This window comes from Marmota monax, unplaced genomic scaffold (genome assembly GCF_021218885.2).
Source record: "Marmota monax isolate L192 unplaced genomic scaffold, Marmota_monax_Labrador192_F-V1.1 WCK01_AAM20220418_F8-fsc00071, whole genome shotgun sequence".
NCBI lineage: Eukaryota > Metazoa > Chordata > Mammalia > Rodentia > Sciuridae > Marmota > Marmota monax.
The window spans coordinates 2944050-2966762 of record NW_026695217.1 but is presented as its reverse complement, the minus strand read 5'-3'; the positions used below and the strand labels follow the sequence as shown (position 1 = coordinate 2966762).

The 22713-nt window shown below is 42.1% G+C and overlaps 1 protein-coding gene and 1 long non-coding RNA gene across 8 annotated transcripts in view; one reads left to right on the top strand and one right to left on the bottom strand.

Annotated features, from left to right (window-relative positions):
• Positions 1-5929: 5929 nt before the first annotated feature.
• On the bottom strand, positions 5930-9371 carry LOC124084670 (uncharacterized). Its single transcript, XR_006849182.2, has 3 exons — positions 9247-9371; positions 6667-6799; positions 5930-6574 (listed from the first exon to the last, which is right to left on the bottom strand). It is a non-coding gene; the product is annotated as an uncharacterized LOC124084670 (long non-coding RNA).
• Zmynd11 (zinc finger MYND-type containing 11) overlaps positions 9268-22713 on the top strand; it is a 90053-nt gene continuing 76607 nt past the window's right edge. For 4 of the 7 annotated variants that reach the window (XM_046431999.2, XM_046431998.2, XM_046431996.2 and 1 more), the window contains exon 1: positions 9268-9424. The gene's annotated coding sequence lies outside the window, so the exon portion shown is untranslated. Of the gene's footprint in view, positions 9530-9838; positions 9927-10140; positions 10256-22713 lie in introns of those variants that run through there. The other 3 variants (XM_046431993.2, XM_046431994.2, XM_046431992.2) reach the window with 3 other exon arrangements.

The following is a 22713-nucleotide window of genomic DNA, read 5'->3' as shown; positions in this document are numbered from 1 at the left end:
CTTGCTAGCTGGAGCCCAGACAGGACGTTGTATCTCTCTGCATCTCCATTTTCTCCTGAGTGTAACGTGAGCAATAGAGTTTTGCACTCTTCGGAGCTAGGTGAACTGGTGCAGGGTAGGGCAATCGCTCATTAGTCCTCGTGCTCCGAAGACTTGAGTTTTATGAATACGGTCCTTACTATGTGTGGGGTATAACAGTCAAGGGTAAATACACAGAAGAAATGAACTTTGTAACTACAGATCCTCACCACCGTAAAAGAGTTTCTTGCCTTGCTGAGCCATCTGAGTTCAGCATTACTACAATTTTCAACATAGAATATTGAACTGACTTCTAAAAGTTGAGTTTGAGGGGAAATTGTCAATCAAACCCTGAAACTGTAAGAGCACTTTATTTAGCATCTCTGGAATAGCATGTGCATATATCGCTCTCAATGAGTGTAAGGAAGGAGGCCCAGAGCGGGAGCAGGATCCACCTGCCGGGCAGATGTGCTAGGAATTCCTGTGCAGGAAGATGTCAAGGACAGAGGCTGTGCTACCCATGGGAAATAGAGAGAAGAACACACATAAGTAGTAGAGTGTGTCCAGGAAACAAGGGTGGATGACCTCCTGACGCACACCAGGGGTCTCTGGACACAGCCTCATGATCTGGTCATTGCAGATGCCAGCAGCCCAGGGGTACAGTGAGAGAGGTCTCCTTCTCAGGCAGCATCTCCACATTGGCATGACTCCTGTGCCCTTGGTGCTGCCCTGACTCAATTTTGGCAAGTTCTTTTGATGTTGCTGTGTAGTGATGGTCTCTAGAGTTTCACAGGACTTTCAGGAAATTCATGGCAAACATTTTCTTTCACTGGACTCCCACTTATTCCACTGGATCGCCATTTTCCTGAAAAACAATTTGTGTCTGGCTTTGCCTTTACTTTTATTTTTCAAAATTCCCACTCAGGAAATCCCAACACCAACGCTGTTAAGTAGAACCATGTAAAAATGCAAATATATAATTTCTTTGATGTACAGAAATGGCTCCAATCTGGTATTACTCTGAACAGTTAGAGTTGTTCCTCACTTGACAGACTAAATGTATTCACAGAGATTTTAATTGGAAATAAGTTTTCTGTTAACTGCATTATGCAGTGTTTTTGAGGACACTGTACTGAATGAATACAACTTAAAGTTATAGAGCAATCTCCTAAAAATCAATATCTCACTTTAATAACAACCATTTTATAGAATTGTACGATGATTCAGCCTTGTAAGAAGATAACCTTGTAAGAAGATAAAATTATAAAACAGAAAAAGTAAATCACACATAGTCTTATTTGCCAGAGATTAATCTATTCAGCATTTTATGTTTTCTCTGATCTTTTTCTGGTAAACATGCATGTTCATTTTTATATGGTGTGATCATTTTCTGTAATGTATATCATAGTTTTTCACTTAACACAGGAAAATAACCTTTGTAAGCAACTTCTGTAATGGTTACATAAATCCTAGCCTATGGATAAATCATAATTTATTTAGCCATGCTGCTATTGTGTATGAGGGCATAAAACACCGATCACATAATATGCTGCTTACATAGAGGATTTTAAGATGTGATAAACACATAATAACAAAACACCTCTAAAAGGAACTCTCAGTTAAGTATTTAACAGAAATAAACACATTTGCATTTAAAACAGCACTTAGCACAAAACCAGGTTTACAATCAGCATTCAAAACTTTGGTAAATGTGTAAGAAATGACATAATTATCTCTGTCTTGTAATCTATATTCAGTTACCTCTATCATCAGCTGTCCTGTTAAAAAATACAATTACTAATTTTAAAAAAATGTGCTGAGTTTCACTTTTTCTTTCACCTTCTTTGTTCATATTCTAGATACTTGTTCAAAATAAAGATCAGAAGGGAAATGAATACAAATAAGAAACACAAATCAACCCTGACTAGCACTGTGTGAACGTTTAACAAGGGCTGTCCCAGAGGGAGGGAGGGTGGAAGTGGACCATGGAAGGATACCGTGCAGAGGCAGAAAGACACGCATCAGGTTTTACCTTGAGGACACAGGACTTCCTGTACTTTAAATTCTTCGAGCAGTCAAATTGAAAGAAAAAAGGAAGTAGAGCTCTCAAAGCTTTCTCTGACTTCATCTCAGAAATGTACACAAGCAAAAGGAACCAAAGTGTAAATGAAGAGAGGATGACCAAGTGATTTAGGAAATGTTTTTGGGCTGTAATAGTTTTGTAAGTAGCATAGTTTACTTCTGAATTTATTTTTCATTTCATTTTATCTCTAGTTGTTGTGTTTTTGTTGTTGTTGTTGTTGTTTGTTTGTTTTTGTTTTTAATTTGGTACCAGAGATTGAACCCATGGGCACTTAACCACTGAGCCACATCCCTGGTGCTTTATTTATATTTTATTTTGAGACAGGGTCTCACTAAGTTGCTTAGGGCCTTGCTAAATTGTTGAGGCTGGCTTTGAACTTTTGTGAGCCTCCTGCCTCAGCCTCTGGAGCCGCTGGGATTGCAGGCATGCACTGCCACACCTAGTATTACCCCTAGATTTTTATATCCCCACATCTCATCTGGGAGACCTAAAGATTTTATTTATTTTCCTTCAGGTCTTTAAGGAATTTGTCACCTGGCAATTTAGGGAGATAATATCCTTCAAATAATAGAAGGTAGAAGCACAAATGCATATTTTACATGTTATTCTTTCTTGAAGAAAATTTTGAAAAAAAACCTATGGATTTGGAATTAACATACATGTTCCTATTCCCTTGGGTTTTAAAAAGGTCTCTTCCAGCTCCACTGGCTCCACGTGGAATTCATCAGTGGTAATAGTGCAACGTCTGCTTAAGTTTTGTCCTCCTAAAAAAGTGACAAAATGTTATAAAGGCATCCATGACATGAGGTTTAAGGTGTAGGAAAAGAAGTCACAAAGTTTACTTCATGCCTAAAGCATGGGAGTATTAGACTCAGGGAGGGGCAAGAAGCGAGCTTCAGGGTACAGGGCTTGGGGTTCTGGGGCTAAGGGAGGTGGCCTGGTCTGTAGAAGCCTGAGGGCAGGGGGGAGGTGTGAACAGCAACCAGGGTTCTCTTGCTATGTAGAGGTCATCTCTGCCTGGGCCAGGTGTCAGCCTCTGATCTTTTCTTCCTGTGGAAAGACCCCTCTGAGCTGTGAGGCCCTTAACTGCTCCCAACATTCATCTCCAGGAATCATCCAAATGTGAACCTCTGATCCAGAGCACAGGTGGTGGGCTGCTTTCTGAGCGCAGACCTCCAAGGGCAAGAACTGGTTGACACATTGCAGACCTGACTTCAGGAGAATCTAAGGGTCTTCCAGGACACTCTGGGAAGCCAAATGGAAGGCATCTGTTGCTTTCTTTATCTCTAGAGAAGTCTTAAGTCTGCTTTCCTCTGCCTTAAGTGTGTAAATGAAGAAGAGAAGAACTTTTCAGGATGCAGCTGAGATTGTCTACATGCCTCTGCATGTTGTAAATCCAAGAACAAGACTCTCAAAGGGCACTGGCTTCCACACTGGTGGCAGGCTTAGGCACAGGGGATCACCAGTCTGATTGCTTATGCAGAGGCCATGAATCATCACTTGCGATGAGAGTTTAAAACTCAACCAACCAGAAGCCAAGAAAGAAAGAAGAAAAGTCATCCAGAGGTAGAGAGCATAGAACCAGAAAGAATATTTAATAGAAGAGCTTCTACAGAGGACCTGAGAAGAGGCTGGGTGGGAACAGAGCAAGGAAATAACAGGAGTTGGGGAGCAGATGCTCCTGTAGCACTGTGTAACATTTTTGTGCTAATGGGAAACTTAAAGGCAATTAGTAGCCCTTCTAAGTTTCCAGAAGAGGGAACTGATGCCAGAGAAGTTGCTACTTGCCAAAAGTTATGTAACTGGTCAGAAGCAATGCTTGTGAAGCAGCTGCTGAAACAGCAGCTTTGACTAAGGAGTCGACCCAGGCTGAAATTGTTCAAGGTTTTTCTGTTCCAGACCATGGCAACTAGCCTGGAGCTAGGGGACGAGGAACCTGGCAGTAATCCCCAGGGTCCCCTTCTGGGCCGGCCTGTTAGACAGGAGGGGATCAGAGAGGAGTTGGAAACTTACCTGTGATTAGCCACCAGCACCCTGTGTCCTCAGGTGTCCTCAATTTGTTGTCCTGTCTTCTCAAATGCAGGAGGGGGTAAAAAGGGAGCTCCTTCTATCAGGCAGTTGACAATCATTAGCTCATTTAATATCTCTGGCTAACATTTTACTGATAAAGCAACATAGCTATCAATACGGAGGAGCAGTTATTAGGATCATGCTCTATTATAAGAATGATGCCTGCATTTTTTTCTCATTTCAATCCTATAGGATAATGGTAATATTCCATTTTACAGATGAGGAAAATATTTGGGGAAAGTACCTAACCATTGCTGATAACACACTTCGTATTTCTTCTTATTATTATTATTCCTCTTCTTTTTCTTCTTCCTCCTCCTCCTCCTCTTCCTCCTCCTCCTCCTCCTCCTCCTCCTCCTCCTCTTCTTCTTCTTCTATTCTTCTTCTTCTTATTCTTCTTCTATTCTTCTTCTTCTTCTATTCTTATTCTTATTCTACTTCTTTTAATACCAGGGCACTTACTTAATCACTGAGCCACATCCCTGGCTCTTTATTTATATTTTGTTTTGAGACAGGGTCTCACTAGGTTGCATAGGGCCTTGCTAAATTGCTGAGACTGGCTTTGAACTTCTGATCCTCCTGCCTCAGCTTCCCAAGCCACTAGGATGATAGATGTGCAGCACCATGCCTGGCTCATATTACTTCTCTCTCCCATTTAGTTCCCATTTTCCATCCTGGATTGTAAAGTTCAGTGTTCTACTAGGCCAGACCTACTTCTAAATATGTTGAAAATGGCTGGGCACACCAGAAATCCCAGCAACACCGGTGGCAGGGGGATTTCAAGCTTGAGGCAAGCCTGGACAACTTAGTGAGACCCTGTCTCAAAAGAAAACACAAAAAGGGCTGAGGATATGGTTCTGTGGTAAAACACTTGCCTAACACGAATGAGGCCCTGGGGTCAATCCCCAGTGCTGAAAAAAAAGTTAAAAACAGAGAGAAAGTAACTGAGCATCACTTGCAACCACACTGTCTTGTACAGCCTTTTCTGGAGTGTTGAAAGATGAACATTAACTTTCCCTTGGTACTTTGTCATGCCCTCCATGCCACAGATGCTTTATGCTACCTAGACACATCACATATATGGAAAACACAAAGGAGAAAAGTGCTTTCATATGATTGATATAAAAACATTATCCAGTTGTACATATTTTTTTCTGGTTCTGGGCAGAGAGGACATTCCACAGCTCCTCTCAGGGCTGGGGACACCTGCCTTATAAGATCCTTTACTCTACAGCCCTAAGCTATTAACCTAAGTATAACATGATCCAATTAAAATATAGCTTTAATTAAGATGCATTAAGAAAAACTGCAATACCTGAGTGACAAAATCTTTGGTATTATAGTATTTAACAACAAAATGCTTAAAAATCTTTACAGTGCTTTGATTTCACAAGAAACTGCCAATTTTATCTGCAGCACTTTTTTGCCTAACAATGTGTATCAGGTACCTGGGTGTATCATGGAGTACAAATTCCCCCAGTCTATAAATGCACACATAAATATGACATTACAAATTACCTTGTGCTTTAGAAAAAATACAGGGAGGATCTAATTTATATTAGGGCTCATGAAGTCCCTTTGTTAAAGAGACATCTGGATGCCTAAAGGTCAAGTAGGAAAAGGTGGGGAGGATTTTTCTGGAGGGAACAACCCTTGAGATGTCCTGGGATAGAACAAAGGTCAGTAGGGCAGGGATGATGTTAAAGTCAGGAGGCTGAAGGATGATGTTAAAGTCAGATGGCATTGTGACTCGGGGAATAGGGTTTAGATTTTATTCTACTGCAGCAGAAAATTGTTAAGACTTTTAAGTCGAGTGGCAAATTGAACACTCTTGTCTATAAGTTTTTGGTGGTCTTTCCGGTGATATTGTTAAGGTAGATTTTTAAACTTGGACTTCTTGCATCAAAGACATAAATATTCTTAAGTCTCTGGGTATTTCATGTGAGTTCATACTGATTCGGTTTTCTTCCAATACTGCATAAGTGTGTCTGTTTCTCTGTCCCTCGCTGGCACCCCCATTGAAAAAGAATCCTGTCATTTGAAGCAGTCTGTGTTATTTGGTCATTTTATTATTAGTGAAAGTGAATGTCAGGGCTGGGGATATGGCTCAGTTGGTAGAGTGCTTGCCTAGCATGCACAAGGTTGATCCCTGGCACCACACACACACCACAAAAGTGAATGTCAGTGTTGATTAATCATCTTGTTCTCTTTGGTAGATTATCCATGGTGTTTGTCTTTCAGGGGAAGGGGAGTTATTGGTGTTTATCTTCTTGATGTGACATGACTTTTTGAAGACCAGCACCATAGTTTTTTAAATCTTGCATAAATTGTCTTCTGCTTTGTCTTTTACTTGTAGAGTCTTCCTCAGCTCTGAAGGACAATTTGTTGCTAAGCAAAACATTCCTGTTAGTTGAAGATGGAGTTACTATTACTTTAAATGAGGAAAAATGCTGTTTCTGATCCCATAAATGTTTAACAAGTCTCCTGAAACTGACCTGTTTGCTTCCCTAATTTGCCTTCGTGATCATGGCACACCGCCGCGCGTTCTGCTCCTCTTTTCTCTACAATGTGCTCTTCCTCTGAATCCCTGGAGCTTTTCATAGCTGTGCTCCATGGTACTCTTACATTCTCAAACAAAACACACATAGAATATTCAGTGTTTATGTTAATTCAGCCTTTAATGCAAAACTAAAGCATAAAGCCACACATAGTAGTAAAGGCAAAATAAATAAAAACAATGCATTTCAAGGGCGGCAGTGCATAAGTTTATTACTGCCACTTATGTGCGATTATCAGACCAGGAACACTTTGACGAGTCAACAAGACTCCAAGGGAGTCCCAAGAAGCATTAACTGAGCCTTATGTGAAGAGAGTAGGAGGGAGGGTGTTAGAAAGAACTTCTGGGTAGATTTTAGAGTAGGACTACACTTGTTTTTGACATGTAGGATTTATAATATTTTATAGTCAAATTTATCAGTCATGTGTGTGTCTGTGTGTTTGTGTGTGTGTGATTTCTCCCAAACCCCGTTACTCTAAGGTTTTGGATATTCTTCTCTGCTTGCAATCTTGCAAAAATTCAGCTGTATTATCTTCTAGTTTTTGAAGATTTTCAGTTTTTGTATTATTTGTTCATTTGAACTTTGTAAAAAAAAAAAAGAAGTGCAGTGTGGATAGGTCATATTTGTTTTTTAAAGAGACAAATCCTCCACTCCAATTTGTTGAACAGTAGTGCATGCCTTCTCTAGTTACATGACATTTTTGAAGCAGAAGGTGGAGGGGAGTGATCTTCTCAGGGACTAAGCACAGAGTGTGGCAGAGGCCAAGAAGACTCTGGGATGCCCTTCCTCAGCAGGTGCTGTCCCTGACCCTTGTGCACCATTCTTCCTTTCTCCTCAACACCTTAGAGCCCTTTGACCCCTCTTCACAATCTGGTAGATAAATTCATGGTCTGTCTTATGTTGTATGGAAATAACCACTTGAGTGGCCAGAAGTCCTTAAACCTCCAGCCATTGGCCCCCAGACCCACACACATATATTCACTCAACTGAGGGACAGCAGAGGAAAAAGTAATTGTTGGGAAAGGGGCAATAGAGCCCAGGGTTAAATTGCACACAACACTGATAGGAAATCCAGGGACAAGTTATCTAACTTACATTATGTAAAATGAGATGGTATCTGCGTATAAAATCTGATGCCTACAAAATATAACTGGAGAGGAAAATGTGGAATTACACAGTCATCTCTTTCCTAAAAGGTAAGCTTCCTTTTATACATAAATGCCGTATTTGTGTTGTAACAGTGGTCCCTTCACCTTCTGACTATAGCCCTCATTGCTCTAAGGTTTATTAAAAAAAAAAAAAAAGTTTTTTCTCTCTCTCTTTTTCCCTCTCCCCCTCCCTAACAAGATTAGGGAGACAGTGTTCTTTTCTTCCCCTTGTTAATTGCCCTTGAACACACCCACCACAGGAAGGAGATGCTAGCTGAGGATCTGGGAAGTGAATATCTCCCAAATTAACAAGTGAATCTTAACATGCCAGCAAGGTGCCCTGGGACCCCCTATCAGAGCACACCTGGGATGTAACCCTTGAAGAGTTCCTTTAAAACCCCCTATCCTCCTGATCAGGAGAGTCACAACCTTTGGGATAGGAGTGTTTCTCCTTTGCTGGCAAAGCAATAAACCTTCCTTTATCTTTTCCTCGAAACTGTGTCCTCATTATTAAATAGTCATTGATTGGCATTGGGGACAGGGACGGAGCTCTTGGTTACAGTGTGGTCTCTGAGAAACAGAGAACTACGAAGAACTTCATCTTTTAGATAAAGTAACAGACTTTATTTTTAAAAGGTGATTCACTATAAAAGGTGATCGTTAAAATTCCTTGTTTAGCAAACAGGTATGACTAGAATTTTTTTCTGTCAACCCCTCGATTGAAATTTTAATGGCAAACATTTATTCTTTATTTTTTATTTTTTATTGTTGGTTTTTTAAATTTATTTTTTATTGTTGGTTGTTCAAACATTTATTCTTTAAATGAATTAAAATTATTTTGTGATGTTCTTTGAAATAGCAAAACAACAATCTGAGATGTATGTATCAGAACCAGGGCTAAGAGTTTGAAAGAGTGCCTATTTGACAGGTATACATCAGAGATCTATTCAACACCACCCATTTCTAAGTTCTTAAAGACCAGCTATGAAAGCACATTGATAAACTGGGTAAGAAACCCCAAATTTCTAGGACAGTCTCTCTCCAGTGATTTCAGGTACATATGTCCAGAGAGAATGAGAATAAATTTTCCCTTCTCAACTCCTAGCGGAGAAAGGTCATTAGGGACATAGATGGAATCTATATGTGCACTTATCTGAGACTGTTTTGCAATAAGCCACTCAAAACTTAAGGTCTCTTCCCTGGTTAGGCCTAGAATCACTCACTACACTAAGAGAGTCTCCTTCTCACAAATTTGTGGTGCTCTTGCCAAATCGATAACGGGTGGTCCCCGTTTCTTTTGGAAGTCTTATTTCTGTGTATGGAAAGAGGAACTTGGACATCCTCGAGATAGACATTGGAGCTGCCTTACCCGTTCTGCCAACACGGGAGTTGGTGCTTCTCCAGCCTTTGCAATCCGCCCCCGCAGACCGCGGAGCAGGTCCGTGCCACTCACACGCGGCGCTGGCCGGGAGCGGCCCAGCCGAACAATGCTGCCCTCGTGTCTGAGCGCTCGGTGCGCACCGCTCAGGGCTCGAGCGCGCCTGCACGTACGTAGCTTTCACGTGTGTATTGATATGGAGTTCGTGTGTGGATACATGAGAATATGCTGAAACTAATTTTGGATAGAGGCGCCGAAGACAGGACGAGGGAAGGTAGGAGCGGGCGTGCACCGGCCCCGGCCTTGGGCGGGAGGCGGACGCGAGCCGGGCCGGCCGCGCGCAAGTCCAGCGCCCGCCACTAGAGCCCCCCGCGCGCGGCCGGCCCAGCCCAGGCCCTCTCGCCCGGCCCGGCCGCCGGAGACTCCGCCAGACACAATAAACTCGGAGCGGGAGCAGGAGCGGGAGCGGGGCCGCGGGCGGGCGGGCCTGGGGCTGGCAGCGATGAGCGGCTGCCCGCTCTGCTGCGCCATGTGAGCGGCGACCGCGCAGGGACGCCAACTTTCCCGGGCGCCCGCCCGGCCCCGCGCTGCCCGCAGGCTCCGCGCCGCCCGGCCGGGCCCCGCCGCGGCCCCCGGGGTCCCGCAGGCCCGCGGCTCGGCGAGGAGACGCAGTAAGTGCGCGCGCGGGCCTCGCCCTCGGCCCTCCCGCGCTCCGCCGGCCGCGGCGCCTTCCCGGCCCCGCGCGCCCCGGCGCCGGCTGGGCAGGGCCGTCAATATGGCGCCCCTCGAGCCCCGAGCCCTCCGCGCCGACCCGGCGGCGGGGCCGGGCGGGGGGAGCCGGGAGGAGGGCGGAGGCCGGCGGGGAGGAGGAGGCGGCGGCCTGCGCGTCCCCCCCGCCCCCCGCGCCCGTCGCCGGCTCAGGCCCGAGAGGCGCCGGGCGGCGGGAAGAAGGCGGCACCGAGGGGAGGGCCGGGCGCGGCGGCGGAGCCGGAGCATAATGGTGGGGAAGTGCGGCGGCAGCGGGGCGGCGGGGCGGCGGGCGGGCGGAGGCGGCCGTGGCGCGGCGGCCCGCGCGGGAGCCTGCGGGGCCGCGGCCTCTGAGCGCCAGCGGATGCTCGCCCCGCGGTGGGCCCGCCGCCCGTGGGCTCTGCGGCGCGGGGCCTGCGGGGCCGGCGTGGCCGGCGTGTCTCCCCCGCCCGAGGTGCACTGGCCGAGGCGGCGGCGGAGGCCCGGGAGGAGTGCGCGGGGCCTGCGCGGGCCGGGAAGCCGCGGCGTCGCGTGAGCGCCGCCCCCCGGGCCCCGCGCCGCCCGCCCGGCCAGGCCTCCCGGGCCCTGCGCGGTGGCCGTCGGCGGGGAACGCGAGCGGGGCCGGAGGGACGCGAGCGTCGTGTGCGAGCCGAACGGCAGCGCGGCAGGGCCGTGCCGAGGCCCGCGCAGGCTCCGCCGGCCCTCGGCGGCCGCGGCGACCCCGGAGGGAGGCCGCAGGCGCCTCAACAGGTCCTCCCGGGCCTGGGGCACTGTGCTCAGGCTTCGCCGCCCTCCTCGCGCCCAGAGCCCCCGAGGGAATCTGCGGTGGACGCAGCTGGGATGGGGAGGCCCCCGGGGGCGCGGGACCCGAACTTTCACTTGCACGGCTCCCTCACGCTCTTTCTGGGCCGAGCCGAGGGGCGCCTGCCGTGTGCCCGCGGTACCCAGCATCGTTGGCTGTGTGCCTGCGGGACCCGGTGTCGCTCCAGGGGTGTCCGCAGTACCGGGTGTCTTCTAGTGTGTGCTCACAGTACTCATCGCCCTGAGCAGTGCCCTGTGCGGTGTGCACACGCTATCCGGTGTTGTGTGAGATAGGTGCCCTAGTGCCTGGTATCATGTACTGTGTGGACACAGTATGTTTGCACGCTGTGTCCAGTGTCATAGACAGTGTGCACAGTATCCGGTGTGTTCCACAGGGTATGCACATTACGCGGCTTCCTATAGAGTGTGCACAATATCTATCCCGTGTCGTGTGTAGCTTACACAGTATCCTTGTCTCTACAGTGTGCAGTACAGTAACTCGTGTCTGTGTGTACGCAGTACCTGGTGTCATGCTTCTGTACATAGGACATGGTGTACTGCAGGAGTACCCAGATAGCCCATTCAGGGAAAGGCGTCCCTAGGCAGTAGGGAGGACAAGGGTTTGGGCTTTTAGGGACCACCTCACTCCCAAGGGCTTAGGTCTCAGGTCCTCTCTGCTCACCTGGAAGTTCTGCTTCCTGCAGTAAGCTGTGTTGCACGGAGGCAGTAGTAGTAAAAATAATTTAATTGGTTGAAAGTCAGAAAGTAAATATTTACTTCGTTTAAAATTGAGAAATGGCTTAATAATTATGGGATGCATACCCTTTTAAGATTTGGAGGTCATTGATTCTAATTAATGGTGGGAAGTTATCAGAAAGATAGTATTTGGTTGTATTTGAGTTTAAAAAGTTTGTTTTCTGGTAGGCAAGATCACTTCTTGTAATTTTTCAAGTAGGAGATAAAACACGGATTTCTGCACAGGCTATTACTCTCCTTGTCTTTGACTAACCGATGGTTGGTTACATTGTATCAGTATTTTGTTTAACTCTTCTAATCTTCAGGCTAGAGAATGGAAGATCATGGGTATAATTGTCATAGAATGCCAGTATTTTTCTTGCTTAACTTTGATTAGAAGGATTTCTATATTTCACATGGTACCTTTTTCTGTATTGTTCATGTGAAAACCGAACCCCCTTTTTACATTTTCTAAGTTGAGCAATTTATTTTTGCTTTTAACATTTAGAAGGTGTTTAAACCAACATACATGTATGTGCTTCCAGCTTTACAAAAAAAAATTAATTAAGGTGTAAAAATGGAGCTCTTTAGTTCATGCTGAATCTTCCTAGGGTATCATTATGTTGGACCTGAGAGAGGATGTCATTTTGCATGTTTCAGCAAGTGACATATGTTTATTTGAACTCTTACCCTTTTGTAACCCTTCCTCCTTTTTTCTTTAGGGTGGTTCAGATGGTGTATAATAGAGGCATTTATATTCTCTAGGCTTACTTTATTGAAGAAATTATTGGAGCTAAGAATTTAACATTTTTAACAAAAGTATAATATGCTTCTCTAACAGTGCTTACTTAAAGCCCCAACCCTCTGGCATCAGATTTTCATTACTTTAGCTGGCCCTCAATTGAATTCTACATGGAGAACATGATTACATTTAAGCAAAGAGGATGTATCTTGAAAAAAAACTTAAGGAGAAAATGGACAGTGATAATTAATCTTACAATGGCTATATACTTTTCACTGTTTAAAAACCTTCACTTGGATTAAACATTGAATTTTTTCCTGGGGTGATTAGTTTGGGAGCTTTGTTTTGCTTTGGCTTGGTAGTTAGAAAGGTAGCATATAGCAAAATGTATGAGAGCACAGACTATGAGGCCCAGTGGCTTGTGTTTGAATCTCACCTCTGTCATTCTCTAGGAAAGTGATCTTAGGCAAATTACAACTTGCTAGGTTTACGTGTATGGAAAGGAGGGATGACAGAAATTGCACTAACCTCACAGGGTTGTGGAGGGGTTTCGATGAGTACTTGAAACAATGAGTGGCTCTTAATAAGAATGACAAGGATAGGTTAACACTAGTTGAGTCCCTTATTATTATGCATTATTTTTGTGTTGATTTAAGAAATATAGGTCCTCACCAATAGTTCTCAGTTCCTGAGCTAGATTTTCTTGTGTTCCCAGTGAAATTCTAAGCTTGAGTGATTCTAGGTTGGATAAAACTTGGTATCTTCTGTCTTCTTGAGCTCTTTTTAAAAGTATTTATTCTGTTTTCTTTCTTTCTTTTATTTATTTTTTAGTTGTAGATGGACAGAATACCTTATTTTACTTTTTTTTTTCCTTTTTTTTTTGCAGTGCTGAGGATTGAACCCAGTGCCTCACCCGGCTCGGCAAGTGCTCTACCACTGAGCCACAACCCCAGTCCTACTCTGTTTTCTTTATTCTGGTACAATAAGACTATGTAGATTGCATACCCCATCTGTAGTTTTAAAAAGCTTTCAGTAAGTAAGTTTCTCCTGGAACTGGTAGTTTTGGCATTCAGATCAAGTACCATGTACTTTCGCATATGAGTACTCAGGTGCCCACAGTACTGGTTTCAATGAAATTCACAGATACTCTGAAACCTCATTTGTCAGTGATTTGAATTTTTGTTTCCACAATAGAAGTTATATGCAGAGTTTTCTATGTTTTAGTTTTTATTTTGTTTTGTTGCTGCTTTTCTTCTCTTAGTGTGGCTTTCTCTGACTTTCATTCAAGTCATAAAAAGATCAGAAAAAGAATAAAATAGTCTGCCCTATACAGAAGAAGTGCTCACAGTGGCTTTTAAGTCAGTTTCCATTCAAGGCAATAGTAGTTAAGTTAGTGTGGAAGGAATGCCTGGCAGTGTGGTGTGCTCACCTACACCTCTTGTTCAACTAGTATAGCCTGGGAGCTCTGCTTTTTTTCCTTCTTTTGGGGCCGTGGGGAGGGTACTGAGGATTGAACTCAGGGGTTTCTGAGCCACATTCCCCAGCCCTAATTTGTATTTTTTTTTTTTTTTTTTTTTAGAGACAGGTCTCACTGAGTTGCTTAGCACCTCACTTTTGCTGAGGCTGGCTTTGAACTCGTGATCCTCCTGCCTCAGTCTCCTGAGCTGCTGGGATTACGGGCATGCGCCACCATGCCTGGCCTGCTTTTTTTCCCCCTTTAGGTAGAAAGTTGGAGAATAAATGTTTGTTATACTCATCAGAACTTGTTTATCTGAAACAAATTTAACCATTTTTTTCTTGTATCATTACTTCTTACTCTTTCTTAAATAATACAAATAACTAAATACACCGAGTGAGAGTTCTTATTTTAACCGTTGATTTTGAAATTAATATTTTTATTTTTTTCATATCTTTCATCTGTCCCAAACTGCTTCAAGTTATTTCTTTTATATTTGCTTGAAGCAGATAAGCTGAATAGAAAAATCTACTTGCCACCTCTTCATTTGCTTATTTGGGGAACTAATTCCTCACCTATATTTTCTCCTAGGTATTTGGAGCTTTATTTCTACCATAATTTTTCACATAGTAACTTTCAGTTGTCTTCTTGTGGTGCCAGCTGTCAGATTTCAGAACCGGTGTAGCTCTGCTTTGGTGCAGTGACTCTGTGTGGGTGTGAGGGACCTGGAGGGTTCCTCAGCTTGTCAGTCTTCTGCCTTCCTTGGTCTTGATTTTCCAGATGTGTTGGTGTCACCATTTTGTAGCGTAATGAGAACCATGATGCTAGAGTGTGTCTGCCATGTCTCAGCCTCTGTGCAGCTATCCACCTGCACCTGCGTGTGCACATCAAAGAAAAGTGGACAGAATAGGTGTTTTGAGAGAGAATGTGATCTATGTAAGAAAGATTTGATAAGAGGTAAATGAGTGGAATGAAGATAATGGGAGAGAGATAAGAATCTAAACCTAAATAGTCCAATAGAACAGTGTTTTGGGATAATCATAGCTTTGCCATAGTTTCAAAACATGGAGAAATGAGTTACTGCTTTAAGGGGGAAGCGGGGAAGGGAGAGATAGATAGATATGTTACTGGTTTTTCCACTTAGAAAATTCTTTAAAAGTTTCTCTTACAAAATGCAATACAAGATTTAATACCAAAAATACATAAAAATGCAAAAAAAAGTCTATATAATACAATATTTGTTTGGAAAATTGAAAAAAAATTTGTTTAGTCCATTATATATTTGAGTAGGGATATTTTATAAATATTAGATGCTTAAATTAATTCAACAGATAATTTAGTTAGACATTTAATGTTTCATTTATTTATTTATTTATTATTTTGATACTGGGAACACTTTAACTAAGTTGTTGAGCGTCTCCTGAAGTTAACTGAGACTGGCCTTGAACTTGTGATCCTCATCCTCCCTAGTTGGGATTACAGGTGTGTGCCACTGTGCCTGGCTTAGGTTTCTTTAAAGGAAACTTAGCATATAGGAAAATATTTTCATAATAAAAGGCAGGGTAAGATCTTTTAGCATGTGTTCAGTATGTTAGTAGTAGAAATATCTTATGTGAATGAGTGATTTAAAAGTAACACTATCAAGTCATTGTAAAGTTGTAGTTGCTTTGTGTGTGTGGAGCTCATAAGTGTCACAGTGTTTGCTTTCTAACTGGCTAAAATTTGACTGACTTTATATAAGGTATTAAAAACTGGAAATACCAAAGGTAATGAAGTACTGTTTATCAGAATTTCTAAGGGAACATATAGACTCTTTTATCTATTTGTTCTTCAGAAATGAGAGGGACGAGTAGACAGATCAGTTTATTTTGCGTATGAGTTGCTGGAGACTTGTACATTAAGTGTTTTAAAATTTATTTTTTATTAACAAGTCAATATTTTATTAGGTAAATTAGTTTTGTTTTAGATAAATACTTTGCAGTTCAAATTACTCCATTGTTAATCTGTTTCATAAGATCATACTAACATATTGTATTTTGTTGCAAGTAGAATATGTGCAATTTTAGTATCTTTACTTCACTTATTACTACGTTGCTATTTATTGAAACTTTGCCAGATGCTTGCTAGGTGCTGAGGAGAAAAAGAGAAGAGGGTTCCTGTCTTTGTAGAGTTTAGTTTTGAGTGACAGTTCCTGAAGCCAGTGCAGGAAAGTATAGCAATGAAGTCAGCCTGGTGCTGCAGAACTCTGTACAAGTTAATATACATAGTATTTACGATTACTTGTGAAGTCTTACTGCTGAGGATTTAAAATATGCTTTAATTTGTAGCTTTGCAATTGACTATATTAACCACCTGTAGTTTTTAAAAGCAGCTTTGTTCTGATGAGTACTTTTTTACATTACTCTTTTGAAAGTAGAGCTGTAGTAAATGTCAAGCCTGTTATGTTCTCCAGATAGGTGAAAGGTAGATCCATTTAAAAGTTTTAGTGTATATTGTTTTTACTTTGGTCTGCTTGTATATTAAGTAAAATTGAAGTATAATTTAAAAAATGAAATATCTTTCCTAATTTAAGCATTAGCCATGTGACCAGATTTATACAAATACAATAAATATTTTATAAGTATTTATTAAATGTGTGTGTTATATATAATTATTGTTATTAGTGGGTGCTGGGGGTAGAATCAGGGTCTTGTACATGGTAAGCAAACACTTTACCACTGAGCTACATCTGCGGCGCTTATGCAGATATTTTTAAATGGATTTCTATTGAGAGCTTGTCACATAGTATTAACTCTCATATCTGGGATTAAAAATCCTACTTAAAAACCAGGAAGATACTGTAATCTACTGCAGGAGAATTGGACTTGCATTTTAATGTGCTGTGTGTTCTAGGGTGCTCTGCAGGTCTACTCTGTAAGCAACTTGAGGAAATTGAGTTGCCTTGGCTGCCCCGACTTGTCTAGCACTTTTTGTGCTAAGGCAGTTCAAATATTCCATATAGTCCCCACAAAAGCATCATTATGGAAGCATTATCATAATAATTTCACAGTAAGAAAACAGACTTCAAAGAGTTAAGTTGCTGCTGCCCAGAGTCACATGACATAATCAAATTGGCTGAAATTCAAGTGTATAAGTACCAAACCTATCGTCAATTATTCCACTGTCTCCCTAAAAGCCATAAACTTCTTGAATCTTTGAACGGATATGTCTGCAACTTCCCAATGTACTTTATAAATCTACAAAAGTATGTAAGATAAACAAAATGTAAAGTTGTGATCACTTTACTTGCAAAAGCAGGGGATGGAAAGAAATATTAGAAAACTGATACTCAGAACATTTCATAAATTTCTGGTTAATTCCAGTTTCACAGTTAAAGACAGTTTGTAATCTCAGGACAAGCATAGTTAATTGGCTCATTTTCTTTCTGTTGCTATGGCAGTTCACATTATGAAGATAACTTGGCTCAGGCTTAGGGGCAGCAGCTCTGGGTTACATATAATCTCCATTTCGATGTGAATGTATAGGAGAATGTTAGAAAATGTTTAAAAGAAATTCCAACACTGCAGAATTCTTGCTGTCTTGGAAAGGCAGAGTCATTGTCTGGAGGAATCTATTAACAGTCCCTTTGCTGGGTGAGTTCAATTTGGATTGAAATAGCTAGTTTCTGGAAAGCTGGACTGAGTGCTAAGTCTTCAGATTTCTGCAGGGTGTGTACTGTCATTCAAAATAGAATAGCAGAAGCCTCTGTGCTGAGAGGAGGGGCTCAGTTAAGGTGTAGCTTCCACAGATGCAGGTCATCTGAGTAATCATGGTGGTGATGTTGCAGTGGTGTATTAAACATGGTCTTCTCATTTATTAGCTAGGGTAAGGACTTTTCAAAGAAGCTCTGAGTGAAGGCTAGTCATGGGAAAGCTTTCTAAACTTGAAAGCTATTATGAATTGTTTAGTTTTTTGTTTTTTTTAAATCTCAAAGCAGCATCTGAGAAGTGCTATTTGGGAGAGCAAGTCCTTAATTTTCTATTGAATTTTGACATGGAGGATTCCCCAATTAATATAAAATATATGTATTTTAACTGCCCACTTTTTACAGCAGAAAAAATGAGAATATTTTTTGGGGGGAGGACAGTATTAATCATTAGAGATATCTTTTTTTAAAAAATTTATAGAGGCTAGAAAGATTAAAGTAATTTTTAATTGCTTTAATTAATACTAAATTAATTTAAATATTTAGCACTTTTCTTATGTGTTTAGAAACATCAAATTTAGCTGGGTATGGTGGTGCATGCCTGTAATCTCAATGACTTAGGAGGCTGAGTCAGGAGAATTGCAAGTTCAAAGCCAGCCTCAGAAGTTTAGCAAGGCCCTAAGCAACTTAGAGAGACCCTGTCTTCAGATTAATTAATTAATTAAATAAAGAGCTGGGGCTTTAGCTCAGTGGTTCAGTGCCCCTGAGTTCAACCCTTGGTATATTCAAAAAAAAAAAAAGGAAAGGAAAGGAAAAGTATCCATCAAATTTAATATCATAAACTATAAAAATATCTGAGATATTTGTTTTAAAATTCCTATACATTTTACCAGTCTGCACATATATATACAAATACAAATGTACAGATATACATACAAATATAGTCTTAAAAAGTCTCTCACTTCTGATCAATATTCAGATGAGAAACTGCCATGTAAATCATTTGAAAGTTAAATTTTATTTTCTTAGTATTGCTCAATGCAACTGGTTTTAGACTGAGTTACTTCCAGGTAAATTGAAAGTTAATCAGCTGTCCAATATAGACTTTATCTTGGCTCATTTGTATATATTTTCCTTGGCTCACTTGTTGATGAAAATGTATGTCTTGTTTATGGTAGTATTAGAACTATACTACTATGTATTATACTAGCATTTGTTCTTTTAATGAGCTCTTTGAGATTTTAGATGACAGTGCTATAAAACTCACATTAGGAATCAAGAATGATTTAGCATACTTATTCTGTGTCATGGCTGAACATCTGAAGTCAACCTGTCTGTATATTTACACATGTACAGAAACATTAAATCAGAATCTCTAAGTTCCACATTTTTAAAAAACATTTCAAGTTAAAAATTTTTATTAAGTAGAGAATGGTATATGTAACTTTAAAAACATTTCTTTTGGAAAAACTTATAGAAAATCATATATCATAGGACCTTTAGTTTTAAACATCAGAAATTTTCTCTGAAGAGTCCGACCTCCTAGGGTTGTAGCTCAGTGGTGGAGAGTGTTTAGCATGTAGGAGGCCCTGGGTGCAGTCCCCAGTGGTGGTAGTGGTCAGATCCATGATGTTTCCTAAAGGAAGAGAATAATCAGAATGACCTAAAAAAGAAATACATCCCTTTAAAAAGCCTAAAGTCATTTCAGGTTTCTGCTGCATGCTATTGTATTGCCACTGTACTGGATCTAGGAAAGTGTTGTCAAAGGTTTGATGTTCCCGGTGACCTTGGAAACAGCTGGAGCTACAGGTACCTGCATGTGGTGAGGTAGATGGCAGGCAGGAGGTCAGCTGCCATCCAGTTGGAGTGTTCCAGTGATTTGACTAGCATTGGTGTTCCTCATAATCTTGATAGGGTGCAGAAAAACAAGATGTCCCTAGACAGTGGGTTAAACCCTCTTGCCATTAATAGACCGCAGGAGAAAGCTTCTCATCTCCCTCTGGCTCTCTGGCTGGCACCCTCCGAATCCCAGGCCTTTGTGTGGGCTTCAGGTGATTTAGTGCCATTTCTGCGTCTGAATGGCCACAGGAGGACTTTAAGGCTCTGAGCCCAATGCCACAGGAAAAGTGGAAAAGTTCATCCCTGAGCCCAGAGCCAGCTTCTCCAGCCCCACGGCTAGGGGGCTGCTTTCCCTCCCCAGGGATTGCATTTCTCACACAGGCATTTGGGAGCTTCCCAGGGGTTCCCAGGACCCAGGCAATGCCTAGTAATTTACACAGATTTTTCTGATTCATAATCTCCTGACAGTTCTACAAAAGGCAAGGTACATGGCAAATGACTTTTAAAGGAGGAGGGATGTGGAGTTTTCAGGAGTGACCCACACTGCTGATGCCTGTGGTCAGCGGGGTCTGAGCCAGCTGGTTTGCTCTTCACTCTTCAGGGACTGTATGCAGCCTGGTGGCTGGGTTCCTGCTGGCATAAGTGTTCCTGCTGCCCCAGCTACATCTTGCAGGAAAGCATGCAGGTTCCCTGTGCTTTTAAAGGGAGTAGTCATATTTTCTTGAATATCCATAATTTTTAGTTTTAGATTGTCAGATACATTCAACAATTATCTTCTTAATTGCTGCTGTTAGACTTGGATTTTAAGAGATTATTCTTTAAAAATTGGAACTTGAACGGTGGAAAGTTCTAGATGGGTAATACTGTTGGAGTCAGTGTTTGTTCTTAAGCAGAAGCAGCATTTCTTAGAATGGTCCTGCATGTCATAAATAATGGGAAGGGAAGACAATCTGAAGTCTGAGTCACAGAATGTAATTGACTTGGAAAAATTGGAATTCTAATTTTAAAAAAAGCTAAACTGACAAGTGGCCACTCCAATCTCTGATCTCTGTCTCATCAGTTCAGTGAGATCACAGGCTACTTTTGGACTCTCTGTCCTGCCCTGTGCCCTGGAACGTGCTGCCAGGCAGTAGCCAGAGATGAATGAAAGGCTCTGCACATTGGTTTTCCTTCCCTCAGGGATTATGGTTCTTTCAGAATCCATTCTGGTCTCAATTTCTAGTTATCTCCCACTGGTCCCTGAATTTAGCTTACTTCATCCAATCATCTTGTTTATTCTTTCAGCTATTTTTTTTTTGAATGCACAATTAGCACTGGTATATTAAATAATTGCTTAGTATTCAATTTAAAGTTTGTGGGCACTTGAGGTTCCTGTCAAGGTTCATCTTCTCCATTTTATTGCCATCATCCCACAGATTTGATCTTTCAGTTTAACTTATATATCGTTTAAATTTTGCCTCAACTAGTTCTTACTCTGCTATTGCCTCTATTATAATTTAAGCTTTACCTTTGTAATTATCTTTCCATCTCCTTGATCTGAGAACACTGACTTTAAAATACCTAGGAAAGTGCTACAGGTCAAGTAGTTGGGTCACATTAAATGCAGAGTGAGCCAAAAGAATTAGCTCCTTGTCTTTGCAGTGTCTGAATAGTGAGGGCAAAATGCGGGGTCTGGGTGAATTTAAACCTCAGCAGTATCCTTGCTCACAGCTTGGTAGAAAAATAACTGTGGAGCCAGTCAGTACCACCGCAGGTCCTAGAAACCAGCATGTGTGGTCAGCTGGTCCAGGCATGCTCTCTTAGGTCCCTCTTCTGCTTCTACAATGGCTTCCTTCAACTTCCTTTGTGTTCTTCACACCTTTCTCCCCATCTCTCATTTTTGGGCCAGCTCCAGTCACTTTTCAGGAGGAGAGAAGCTGTCATAGGGCAGCAGCATACCTTAATCCTGACTGCATGCACACCTGTACCCCATCCTCTTCACCTGTTATTCTTGTCACCTGTATTCCAGAGCATTCCCCTGGGCTCTCTGCTGTTTGACTCTTGTCCTCTTCTCTTCCCATTTCTTGGGTTTTCTTTTCTCCCCTCAGACTCTTTCCTCTCTAAACACTCATCAAAAGAATGATCTTTGACTATTTTCTGTACTTCACTCATTTCTAAATGCCTGCCACCATGAGGTTGTTGAAATTGCTCTGGGAGCTCCACCCCTCTCCCTTCTCATTGACCCCTCCCTGAAACACTGCTTTTGAGTTCATTCCTGTAGTGCTGCTCTACTTTGCTTTGTAACCTTTTGGCTGCTTCTGTGTTTGCATAGAAGAATCCTATTCTGTACCTGGAATTAAATGTGAAGGGCCGCCGTGGTCTGCCCTGGCACCATGTTCTTTATTCCATGTGTCTTCAGAATCTCGTTCTGTTATGAGTTTCAGCTACCACCAACATGATAATTATTATAGCAGCTAAGATGTTTTCAGCTGCAACATACAGAAAACCTTCACTCAGATGGGCAATGAGCATGACACACACTTCATATCTCATGTTACTGGAAGTCCAGAGATAGGATGGAATCCAAGTAATACTGTCACAGCTTAGAGGACCACACATTCATTCTGCCACTCTCAGTATCAGCTTTATTCTAAGGCTGGTTCCCTCATGGTTGCATGTGGTCACATCTGTTTTGGGCATCACATCTAGAGCCAGTGACATTCAGAGGAGAGGATCATTTTTAGAAGATAGGAAACCTATCCAAAAAGTATCCCTGTACTCCCTCCTTGAGTTCCTTGGGAGTTGCTGGATCAGGAAGAAGAGACAATGGGATTCTCAGGATTGGTACAGACTAAATTTGTGAACTCAGTAACTATTGGGAGTCTTATCACTTTCCACTACCAAAAAGTTCTTCAGTAACTTTTGTGTTGTCCTTAAAGTCTCATATCCTTTACAGTGGCTTATGAAATTCCAGTAACCTGGTCCCCATGCAGCTTGTTAACTTTGGGGTTGCAGTCTTTTTGCTGGCCTATGTGCTGGAGGCCTCTGATTCACTGTCAGTTCTTCAGGGAAGCCTGTATTAATCCCCCAAGCAAGATAACAGAGCCTAAGCTGCTCCCTAGCATCATTAGCTCCCATAGCCTCTCCTGAAAACACCAAAATTGATATTTAATACGAATAAATATTGGCCAATGGAGTAAGTAGACTGGGTATTCTATTATAGAATAACTAAGAGAACTGATGGTACAGAGCTCCAAAAATGGCCTTAAGAGTTAATTATGCTTAAAACAAGTATTGTATATGCTCAAATGGCATATGTATTAGTTCAGAAGGTTAGTAGTTTTATAAAATGTTGGTATTTATAGAGTTTACATTTGGAAGAACAGTATAGTAAAATATAACTATGTGTATTCAGTTAGCTCACTATTTTTTCATATTTGTATATTAAATTCTGGGTGGGTCTTAGTATATATG